General features: G+C 42.5%; 1 non-coding gene across 1 annotated transcript; it reads right to left on the bottom strand.

Moving 5' to 3' along the window:
* Positions 1-8917: 8917 nt before the first annotated feature.
* Positions 8918-9022, bottom strand: LOC136865070 (U6atac minor spliceosomal RNA). Its single transcript, XR_010859455.2, has one exon. It is a non-coding gene; the product is annotated as a U6atac minor spliceosomal RNA (small nuclear RNA).
* Positions 9023-12219: the final 3197 nt, after the last annotated feature.

Below are 12219 nucleotides of genomic sequence, written 5' to 3'. Positions count from 1 at the left end.
TCCCTTCAGAGACGCATAATGGCCACTACAAGCTATGGAGGTCCATGGAGGAGTGGAAGGAAATGGTTTCCACTATTCGTAATCTCGACACCGTATGTTCATTACATCCCCCCCCCCCCCCCCAAGTAGCCGACTTGGTACTCGTTTCTTTTGTAGACTGAGAGAACCATAAAGCTATTTTTAATTTGTACTCTTCCTGACAGGACATCAAACCCGCATCCTTCCAGGCGAACCAAGCATGCCTTTACCACGTCGCCCAGGTAACCACCAGTCGGCGTTCCCAATCAGAAAAAATTCCCTTAAAACGAATAAGAGTGAAAATTCTCTATTTTAATTCGAACAATATTACTTTTTAGTGGCTTATGTTTATTTTCCCTCAATACAGGCTTGCGCCAATTCCTACGTCAGGCCATCTACTCTGAACAGAGTTTCAGCTTAAACGAATCCTACTTTGATTGATATAATTCCTTAATATTTCAGTAATTATCTATTTTTCCGCTGGCACAGGCACAGATACTGGCTAGAGCGCTGGTTCTCAAACGGTGGTGACTTTAGTGGGGAACGCGAGCAGCCTTCAGGACAAAAATGAAGAAAACTGAAAGATGGAAATAAATAAGAAGAAAGTTAAATATGTATATATGGAGCCACGCTCCGCTTGAAAGTTTCGCCTGGACTATAACACAACAGAAAACTGCGTCACGCCATGCAGGCACACTCATCCCATTGCAATTTTGGTGGTTTGCAATTTCTGAATTCCAGAATTAAGATTTAAAGAAATCATCCTCATTTATTAATTTAATATTGATGCTAAAATCTAGCGTTTTGTATCCTGTGTTAATTTATTATCATTGTCCGGCTCCATGGCTAAATGGTTAGCGTGCTGGCCTTTGGTCACAGGGGTCCCGGGTTCGATTCTCGGTAGGGTGGGGAATTTTAACCATTGTTGGTTAATTTCGCTGGCTCGGGGGCTGGGTGTATGTGTCGTCTTCATCATCATTTCATCCTCATCACGACGCGCAGGTCTCCTAGGGTAGTCAAATCGAAAGACCTGTACCTGGCGAGCCGAACATGTCCTCGGACATGGCCATACGCCATTTCATCATTGTATTATACTTGATACAGGCACTAACTCTTAAATTTCCTGTGATATGTTATAAAAATATGTTTCCTTTCACAATTTCATCTTATTTACGATGTGTATTTAAATAATCAATTAAATGCTTTAATAATTAGCCAGGTAGGCCTGCTAATATTTTTTAAACCTATAATTAGGGATTTTTCTTGGGGATACATTGAACTTTTAGCGATGAGTGAGAAGTACAATCTCGTGATAGTTTGAGAACCTCTGGGCTAGATGAACTTGTTTGCCGGGCTGAGTGGCTCAGACGGTTAAGGCGCTGGCCTTGTAACCCCAACTTGGCAGGTTCGATCCTGGCTCAGTCCGGTGGTATTTGAAGGTGCTCAAATACGACAGCCTCGTGTCGGTAGATTTACTGGCACGTAAAAGAACTCCTGCGGGACTAAATTCCGGCACCTCGGCGTATCCGAAGACCGTAAATGTAGTTAGTGGGACGTAAAGCAAATAACATTATTATTAGAGCAACTTGTAGCTGTCAATTAGGCCTCAACCTAGTTTTCTACTGAAGTAGAATAGAAACAGCACAATAACCTCATTTAGAGCACGACCAGTGTCTACGGATGCTATGAACGGTACTTCATAAGGTCAATGGGGCTGCGTTGGACTTTTTTGACTCGGTGAACCAACGACAAATTACTTCACCTCTCACCTTGTTTCATCACAGCACTGCCACTGATTGTGTGGGTTTCTCTATTACCAATTAATCAACGGTTGATCTAATCAAAATCCGGGATGATGACTTAATAAAAAATACAAGTCGGTTTCTCGGCTAACATGGGGATATCCCTATAATATTGAGCCGTACCCTGACGGCCCATAAGAGATATCAAGTAATATATTTGCCATAGTAAATAATTAAATAAAAGTGGACTTCATTCAGGCATTGGAAAAGTAGCAGATTACAGTACAGTCGAGACCGGAAGTCCATTGAGACGTAATGTCGCTGTATGTTGCGCGAAGCTCGCTTGCAACCGTGGGAAATGTTCAGCTTTACCAGTAGTTAGCACATCTCGGCACGTGTAGAATTCGTTGGCCACGAGGAGTGTTCAGCCAATTAGGAAGCGAGCGTGTGGCTAATATGAATTCTGGACCGCGCAGAATTAAAATCCCAGGTTGACCAACATGGATATCTGTGTGAAGAATACATCGATGTAGAGAAGTCAGTTCTGTTAGTTGATGGGTTTTCCACAGGACTGAGTGTGAGAAATAATAAGGAATACGTTATAGCAATTATCTGAGTCGTTATTCACTCAATCAATCAATCAATCAATCAATCAATCAATCAATCAATCAATCAATCAATCAATCAATCAATCAATCAATCAATCAATCAATCAATCAATCAATCAATCAAGCAAGCAAGCAAGCAAGCAAGCAAGCAAGCAAGAAAGCAAGCAATCGATCGATCGATCGATCAATCAATCAATCAATCAATCAATCACTACTGATCTGCATTGAGGGCAGTCCCCCAGGTGGCAGATTACCTATCTGTTGTTTTCCTAGCCTTTTCTTAAATGATCGCAAAGAAATTGGAAATTTATTGAACATCTCCCTTGGTAAGTTATTCCAATCCCTAAATCTCCTTCCTATAAACGAATATTTGGCCCAATTTGTCCTCTTGAATTTCAACTTTATCTTCATATTGTGATCTTTCCTACTTTTAAAGACACCACTCAAACTTATTCGTCTACTGATGTCCTCCCACGCCATCTCTCCACTGACAGCTCGGAACATACCACTTAATCGAGCAGCTCGTCTTCTTTCTTTCAAGTCTTCCCAGCCCAAACTTTGCAACATTTTTGTAACGCTACTCTTTTGTCGGAAATCACCCAGAACAAATAGGGCTGCTTTACTTTGGATTTTTCCAGTTCTTGACTCAAGTAATCCTGGAGAGGGTCCCATACACTGGAACCATACTCTAGTTGGGGGTCTTACCAGAGACTTATACGCCCTCTCCTTTACATCCTTACTACAACCCCTAAATACCCTCATAACCATGTGCAGAGATCTGTACCCTTTATTAACTATCATATTTATGTGATTACCCCAATGAAGGTCTTTTCTTATATTAACACCTAGGTACCTACAATGATCCCCAAAAGGAACTTTCACCCCATCAACGCAGTAATTAAAAATGAGAGGACTTTTCCTATTTGTGAAACTCACAACCTGACTTTTAACCCCGTTTATCATCATACCATTGCCCACCGTCAATCTCACAACACTATCGAGGTCAACCTGCAGCCGCTCACATTCTCTAATTTATTACTCTGTACAGAATAACATCATCTGCAAACAGCCTAATCTCTGATTCCACTTCTTTACACATATCATTCATATATATATAAGAAAGGTCCAAAAATACTGCCTTGAGGAATTCCCCTCTTAATTATTATACTGCCTTGAGGAATTCCCCTCTTAATTATTACAGGGTCAGATAAAACTTCGCCTGCTCTAATTCTCTGAGTTCCATTTTCTAGAAATATAGCCACCCATTTAGTCACTCTTTTTTCTAGTCCAATAGCACTCAATTTTGCCAGTAGTCTTCCATGATCTACCCTATCAAGAGCCTTAGATAGGTCAATCGCAATGCAGTCCATTTGGCCTCCTGAATCCAGGATATCTGCTATATCTTGCTGAAATCCTACAAGCTGAGCTTCAGTGGAATAACCTTTCTTAAACTCAAACTGCCTTCTGTCAAACCAGTTATTAATTTCACAAACATGTCTAATATAATCAGAAAGAATGCTTTTCCAAAGCTTACATGTAGTGCATAGTGTTATGTGTGGTGTTTGAACTGCAGGGATTTGGGGAAAGCACAAACACGCAGCTCTCGAGCCAATAGAGTTAACCAATGAAGGTTAAAATCCCCGACCCGGCCGGGAATCGAAACCTGGACCCTCTGAACCGAAGGCCAGTACGCTGACCATTCAGCCAACGAGTCGGACATGATGAAGCTCTCGTCCTGGGTTGATCCTCTTGGTCCCGCCTCCATGGATGGCTTCATCGTGAGGTGGTCTTCTTGATGTTATGGTCGGAAGGTCTCGTGCTTATCAGCTCTTGAACTCGATACAGGTCTTCACTGCAATTAATTGCCTAATTATTTGACAGCATGGCACTACCAGCACTTCTACTCAATTTCACAGGCATAAATCAGTTATTGGCGATCTGCAACGCTAAACATCATTGTTGTCCGTCGACTGCTTAACCGCGCACGAATGTGTGTGTAGGCTAACTTTAACTGTAAGCTGAAAGCAACAGCCTGATCTGTCGAACAAAATTGTTATTACCTATTGTTCAACAATTCACACACGTTAGTCTAGTGGTAACCATATTAATTGCTCTTGTCAGTACCTCCCGCTATACCGCACATTGTTCTATATTTACACGGTTGCCGTACCACTTCTACGATGAAGTTTATGCGTATGGCATTGTCACCGGTCGGATAATTATGCACTCGCGACCGCACTGTAAAGTGCCTGAATGTAATCGTTAGATTGAACTGTTACTAATTAAGTTTCTAAATCACTTATCGGATGAACAAATACCAGCGCAACTGCACTAATGTAAGCAAGTCTTTGTCCTAAGCAAAGTTCGTGACGAAATTACTGAAACAGACGAACATACTCCCGACAGGCACAGAAGCAAATCTTGCAGCAGAATGAGATACCTCCCTCCAGATCACCCAGTTCTTATAGGGAGCATCAAGCCAAGTCACGCTAGGGGACTTACCAAGAAAGATTGGTATGCAGCTATTTGACGGTTTCCCACGGTGTGCGCGCTAATGCTGAATTATAGAATTCGTTACTTATTAATAGCCTGAGACACATCATAATATTCCTAACATTCTGAGGATCATTGTTATCTTTGTTCTTCTCTAAAAGTCTTCAGGGAGAGTAGGTACCGCACGATTCATGCGAAGTGACAAGCCTGTTTCTTGCCACTTTAAGTTTCGTTAAGGTGGCATGGTAGTTCCCCAAACAAACTCCACATATTCCTGTCCTACTCTGACACATCTCCTGTCTCACACAAAGAATGCCACGCCCGTTCTAACGGACTGCAGCCAAGCTTCCGCGCCCAATATTGCTTCGCAACAATAATCATTGTGTCATATTGGGCAACAAAATAATTGCGTTAAATATCGCCTGTCTCATATTGAACAGTATGGTTCACAATCTTTTCCTGCAGCTTCTTTTTGAGGAATGTCAAATCGAAGTAAAGAGAGCAGATGGGAGGAAGCTGCTAAAATGTAATGCCATCTCTACACTCTTCGACTTTCCTAATCCCCCGAAATCTTTTTCGTGTGTCAGGAAAGGCTGTCTTCAATGTTTGTATATAAGATTGTGTTTGTCAATTTATTGTAATACTAGCTGTTACACGCTGCTTTGGTCGCGTGGATTTCCTAATTGGATAAAAGTAATCGTTCCTCGCTACTGCACTAAGACATTTTATGAAAATTCCTAAGGTCGCTCACCGAAAAGTTTAGCTTCATTTACCCCAGTACCTCTTCGTAGACCACGTTTTTGGTATTCCTTTTGGGGATTAGATGACCAAGCTACTGCCAGAGCTAACTTCGGATCATGCTACATTGAACTGTCCATGTGAGCAACAACCCACTCTCAAGTCGGAAAGGGGCCGATGACCTTCGATGTTAAGCCCCTTAAAACAACAAGCATCATCATCATCATCAAGTCGGAAAACAAATGCTCTTTATTTTTAAAGGAGATTCAAAATACCAATTATCATGTCTGTAACATTCGATTTTGATATATAGGCCTAAGTATCTCCATAAAAAGAATTCGACTCATTTTTCAGTTCTGTTGACCCCCCTTTTAAAATGGATTTTCCGACCAAAAAGTACGTGTTCCTTTATTTTTAAAGAAGATTCCAAACACAAATTTTCATGTCTGTAACATCTTCAGTTTTTGAGACATAAGTATCCTGATGAAGGGAATTGAACACCTTCTTCAGTACTTTCTACAACCCCCCATAAGTGGATTTTCCGAAAACAAAAAATACATTTTTCTTTACTTTTAACGGACTTTCCAAATACCAATTTTCACGTCTGTAATATCTTCACTTTTGAGATATCAGTATCGTAATAAAAATAATTCAATCTCTTTTTCAGTAAGTGGATTTTCCAGAAACAAAAAAATACGGGTTTCGTTATTTTTGAAAGATATTCAAAGTACCAATTTTCATGTCTGTAACATGTTACGTTTTTGAGATTTACTGTAAAAATGCTCATTTTGAAAACTGACTCATTTTTCACTTCCCTTTAAGTGGATTTTCCGAAAACAAATTGCCCATTTTTATTTGGTTCTACACGTGATTCCATATACCAGATTTAACGCCTGCAACATGTTACGTTTTTTGATATATACTCAGTTTAAAAATTCACCTCCTTTTGTCACTCCTGTTCAAACTGTAGATATACCGGTACTCATTTTAAAAATTCGTCCGCTCCTTCAATTCTTTTCATACCTTTAAGTGGGTTTTCCAAATAAATGTGTTTCTTTCTTTTTAAAGGAGATTCCATATACAGGATTTCACGTCTGTAACATCTATAGTTTTTGTGATAAGTTATATGAATTCTCGTAAAAAGAATTCAACTTCTTCTTCACTTCTTTCCACCTTATTCCCTCCTTACTTTCCGAAAACAAAACATATGTGTTTCATTATTTTTAAAGGAGATTCAAAGTACTAACTTTCACGTCTATAGCATATTATAGTTTCTGACGTATAATTATCCTCATAAAGAGAATACAGATCCTTCTTTACTTATTTTCATTCCCTACTCTTAAGTCGATTTTCCAAAGACAAAAAAATACGCGTTTCTTTATTTTTAAATGAGATTCCAAATACTAATTTTCACGCCAACAACATCTTTGGTTTTTTTAGATATAAGAACCCTTATACAAATAATTCAACTAATATTTTTCAATTCCTTCAACACACACCCCCCTCCTAAGTAATTGTCAGGAAACAAAAGAATACATATCTCTTTATGTTTAAAGGATATATCAAATAACAATTTTCACGTCTGTTATCCTCATAAAATATTTTCTTTTTGCTAGCTGCTTTACGTCGCACCGACACAGATAGGTCTTATGGCGACGATGGGACAGGAAAGGGCTAGGAGTGCAAAAGAAGCGGCCGTGGCCTGAATTAAGGTACAGCCCCAGCATTTGCCTGGTATGAAAATGGGAAACCACGGGAAACCATTTTCAGGGCTGCCGACAGTGGGGTTAGAACCTACTATCTCCCGAATACTGGATACTGGCCGCACTTAAGCGACTGCAGCTATCGAGCTGGGTAATTTACTTGGTATGGGCTAGAATAAATTTGTTACCTTCATTAACCTGTGAAAGCCTCCGTGGCTCAGACGGCAGCGAGCCGGGCTCTCACCACTGGATACAGAGGTTCAAATCCCGGTCACTCCATGTGAGATTTGTGCTGGACAAAGCGGAGGCAGGACAGGTTTTTCTTCGGGTACTCCGGTTTTCCCTGTCATCCTTCATTCCAGCAACACTCTCCATTAACATTTCATCTCATCTGTCAGTCATTTATCATTGCCCCAGAGGAGTGCGACAGGCTTCGGCAACCGGCACATTTCCTATCCTCGCCGCTAGATGGGAGCTTCGTTCATTCCATTCCTGACCCGGTCGAATGACTGGAAACAGGCTGTGGATTTTCATTTTCATTAACCTGTCTCAGTCTCATCCTTGGCTTTGCCAAAGTGAAAGTGACCGAAGTATGAGCGATGCTAGTAATACCATTCCTTATGCAGCCAGTCCCTGTTAGGGATGGTGTGAAAATGTCACTCATAGGGTCGGTTTGTGCATACATTTCAGTGGGCTTGGCGGACAGATGTGTAATAGCAGCTTCTGGCTCGGTAGGTAAAGAAACGGGAAACTACCTCACTCCTCATTTCCCTAGCATGCCTCTTCAGTGACGCTGGGCTAACTATGACAGCTGTTGGTGGAACTGTGGAGGATCAAACCAGCCTTCGGGCTGAATACCCAACATACAACATCTTATTCTTCTCTTCCTACCGCTTTTCCCACACCTGTGGGGTCGCGGGTGCGAACTGCGTAGCACATGTGGATTTGGCCCTGTTTACGGCCGGATGCCCTTCCTGACGCCAACCCTATCTGGAGGGAGGTAATCACTATTGCGTGTTTCTGTGATGGTTGGTAGTGTGTTGTGTAAATACGAAGAAGAGAGTGTTGGGTCGGATACAAACACCCAGTCCCCGAGCCAGAAGAATTAATCACAAGCGGATAAAATCCCCGACCCGATCGGGAATCGAACCCTGGACCCTATGAAGCGAAGGCCAGTACGCTGACCATTCAGCCAACGAGTCGGACTACCCAATATACAACATACATTCAATTATTATTATTATTATTATTATTATTATTATTATTATTATTATTATTATTATTATTATTATTATCAATATAATTTACATCACTATTATAATAATAAACTCGCGTCCTAATCCCGCGGTGGTGCAGCTCCTTTTTCAAGCAGAGCTCCAATGGTGGAGAGCTGTATTTACCTTATCAACTAAATACCAGACCTCCTGCTATTCGTAAATTTCTGGCAGTAACGGGAATCGAACCCGGGCCCCGAGGACGGCATCTAATAACACTAAACGTTACACTGAGGACGCAGACACAAAGTTGTAATGTATCGCAGTTTTTTAAAAAAAAATATTTGCATGTTTTCCTGTTACTAGGAATGTAGCCTAAATTGCTGGCTGTAATATTTATTGTAACAATGTTGTTTTAGGCCACCAAACGGGCTATCAACTGAGGTAATTTCGTATCAGCAGTGTAATTCCATCCTTGTCTAACCGTCTCTCCTTTCACACAACACCGTATGATTCCATGCCCTTTTATTTCGGTTCCTCGCGCGTACCTATGCTAGTATTTAATTTTAACAGTTCACACGTTTTTGATCAGTATATTACTTTGTAGCCGCCTCTGTGGTGTAGTGGTTAGCGTGATTAGCTGCCACCCCCGGAGGTCCGGGTTCGATTCCCGGCTCTGCCACGAAATTTGAAAAGTGGTACGAGGGCTGGAACGGGGTCCACTCAGCCTCGGGAGGTCAACTGAGTAGAGGTGGGTTCGATTCCCACCTCAGCCATCCTGGAAGTGGTTTTCCGTGGTTTCCCACTTCTCCTCCAGGCGAATGCCGGGATGGTACCTAACTTAAGGCCACGGCCGCTTCCTTCCCTCTTCCTTGCCTATCCCTTCCACTCTTCCCATCCCTCCACAAGGCCCCTGTTCAGCATAGCAGGTGAGGCCGCCTGGGCGAGGTACTGGTCATACTCCCCAGTTGTATCCCCCGACCAAGAGTCTGAAGCTCCAGGACACTGCCCTTGAGGCGGTAGAGGTGGGATCCCTCGCTCAGTCCGAGGGAAAAACCGAACCTGGAGGGTAAACAGATGATGATGATGATATTACTTTGTTCATGCTCAGGTACCCTATTAGGTCTATTAGCTCAAAAGTTATTATGAAAATTTTGCCATATAGTCTGGTTTTAATTCCATTGCAACAGTTCGCAATTTATGCTTCTTCTTTTTTTACTAGTTGCTTTACGTCACACCGACACAGACAGGTCTTATGGCGACGATGGGACAGGAATGACCTAGGAATGGGAAGGAAGCGGCCGTGTCCTTACTTAAAGTACAGCCCCAACATTTGCCTGGTGTGAAAATGGGAAAACACGGAAAACCATCTTCAGGGCTGCCGACAGTGGGGTTCGAACCCACTATCTGCCGGGTGCGAGCTTCACAATTTATGACACCCGAAATAACAACACTAAATTCAACAGATTTTTGTGTTCTTAAATACATTTTTAAATCCGAAACTCGCCTATATATATGCAACATGGAAATGCTGTAGGGATCGCTCACATTGAGTCCCGAAATGGCGGTTCCATAAGTAACATTCGTGTTTTGGCCTGTGTATACAGACCTTGCTGGAGGGTAGTTAGCTCTTCCATTAATACCGCGGAGGTTATGCAGTTATATGCCTATGGAACCCGCAAGAACTGATCGTGGGGTGGTGAGGACGGAGTGAGGTGGTTGGCCACTGAGCAGCTTACACAGCATTCAGACAAATTCTCGTGCTCTGAATGTCGTTACTCAGCACAGCCAAGAAATAAGACTGAAACGCCCTGAAGATGGTTTTCCGTGGTTTCCCCATTTTGATACCAGGCAAATGCTGAGGATGTACCTTAATTAAGGCCATGGTCGCTTCCTTCCCACTCCTAGCACTTTCCTATACCTTTCCTATTCCTTTCTGTGTCGGTGGGACGTAAAGCAACTTGTTTAAATAAACAACAACACAACAACTTGCTTTACGTCACACCGACACATTAGGTCTTACGGCGACGATGGGAGAGCAAAGGGCTAGGAGTAGGAAGGAAACGGCCGTGGCCTTAATTAAGGTACAGCCCCAGCATTTGCCTCGTGTGGAAATGGGAAACCACGGAAAAACATATTCAGGGCTGCTAACAGTGGGGCTCGAACCCACTATCTCCCGAATACTGGATACTGGCCACACTTAAGCGACTGCAGCTATAGAGCTCGGTGTTTAAAAAAAAGAGAGACTGAATTTCAGCAGAAGATACAATTTGCAATAGTTTATGCCAAGAGACCGATGCAAAAATAATCTGTCCGTCAAAATGTAGTATCATGTGAATATCAGTACCGTAAATTATACCTTTTGAGTATCGAGCAAGTGGCCGCGTTGTTTTGGGTCAAGTAACTATCGGCTTGCATTTAGGAGACAGGGGGTTGGAACCCGACTGTCGGCAGCCCTGCCGATGGTTTTCCGTGGTTTTCCACTTTCACACCAGGCTGTACCTTAACTAAGGCCATGGTTGCTTCCTTCCCAGTCCTAGCCGTTTCCTCTCCCATCGTCCCCCATAAGACCTATCAGTGTCGGTGCGATGTAAAACAATTTCTAAAAGAAAAAGAAGTACATTTTGAGTGACATTCTAGTCTCTAACCGAATAAATTCACTTCTGTAGTTCCGAGATTGGCCTTCCTTGCCATATCCCTACTTTCGAAATGTGCACTACAGAATATCCATTTTTCAATTCTGTTCGTGTAGCAGTCCCTACAAGCAGGTTTATCTCACCTATATTGGTACATGACGCAAGGTCAGATTTCCAACAGTTTATAATTTTAGAACCAAGGTGCTTTAATTTATTGCTTGTTATGCCTTAATCTGTGGAGGTCAGCGTTAGTGAGTTGAAGTCCTTTAGTGACGTGGACAAAATTACAAAGTAGCCATTGCAAAGCACGTTATTATCTTGATTCGCTGAACTTTACCGCACGGTGCGTCTTTGAAGTTCCGTACGTGTGCCGCGCCAATTACAGGTTCAGTATACTAGAGGAAAATATTCTTTAACTCAAGTCTCACCAGTGAGATCTCTGCAGTATCCAATGAAAACCTGAGAATGACAAATCCGCATGGAGTGACGCGCTGGAGTGTGATATCTTGTCATATCGTTATTACGTATTAATAACAATAATGTTCGGCTCCATGGCTAAATGGTTAGCGCGCTGGCCTTTGGTCACAGGGGTCCCGGGTTCGATTCCCGACAGGGTAGGGAATTTTAATCATCACTGGTTAATTTCGCTGGCACTGGGGCCGGGTGTAAGTGTCGTCTTCATCATAATTTCATCCCCATCACGACGCGCAGGTCGCCTATGGGAGTCAAATCAAAAGACCTGCACCTGGCGATGAACATGTCCTCGGACACTTCCGGTACTAAAGACCACACGCCATTTCCATTTCAATAATAATAATAATGGCGTGTGGCCTCCGAAGAGGTCTGGTGCAAGTCTTTCGAGTTGACGCCGTACAAGCGACCTGCGTGTCCATGAGGCTTGGGCCCTACATATGATGCATTGTAATGATGAAGACAGTATACACATGCAGCCCCCGAGCCATCGGAATTAACCAATGAGTGTTAAAATCTCCGACCCAGCCGGGAATCGAACCCGGGAGCCCCATCAAGCTAACCATTTAGCCACGGATCCGGACTTTACATATTTC

The sequence above is a fragment of the Anabrus simplex genome, chromosome 2 (assembly GCF_040414725.1).
Source record: "Anabrus simplex isolate iqAnaSimp1 chromosome 2, ASM4041472v1, whole genome shotgun sequence".
Taxonomy (NCBI): Eukaryota; Metazoa; Arthropoda; class Insecta; order Orthoptera; family Tettigoniidae; genus Anabrus; species Anabrus simplex.
This window is presented reverse-complemented; position numbering and strand designations above follow the sequence as displayed.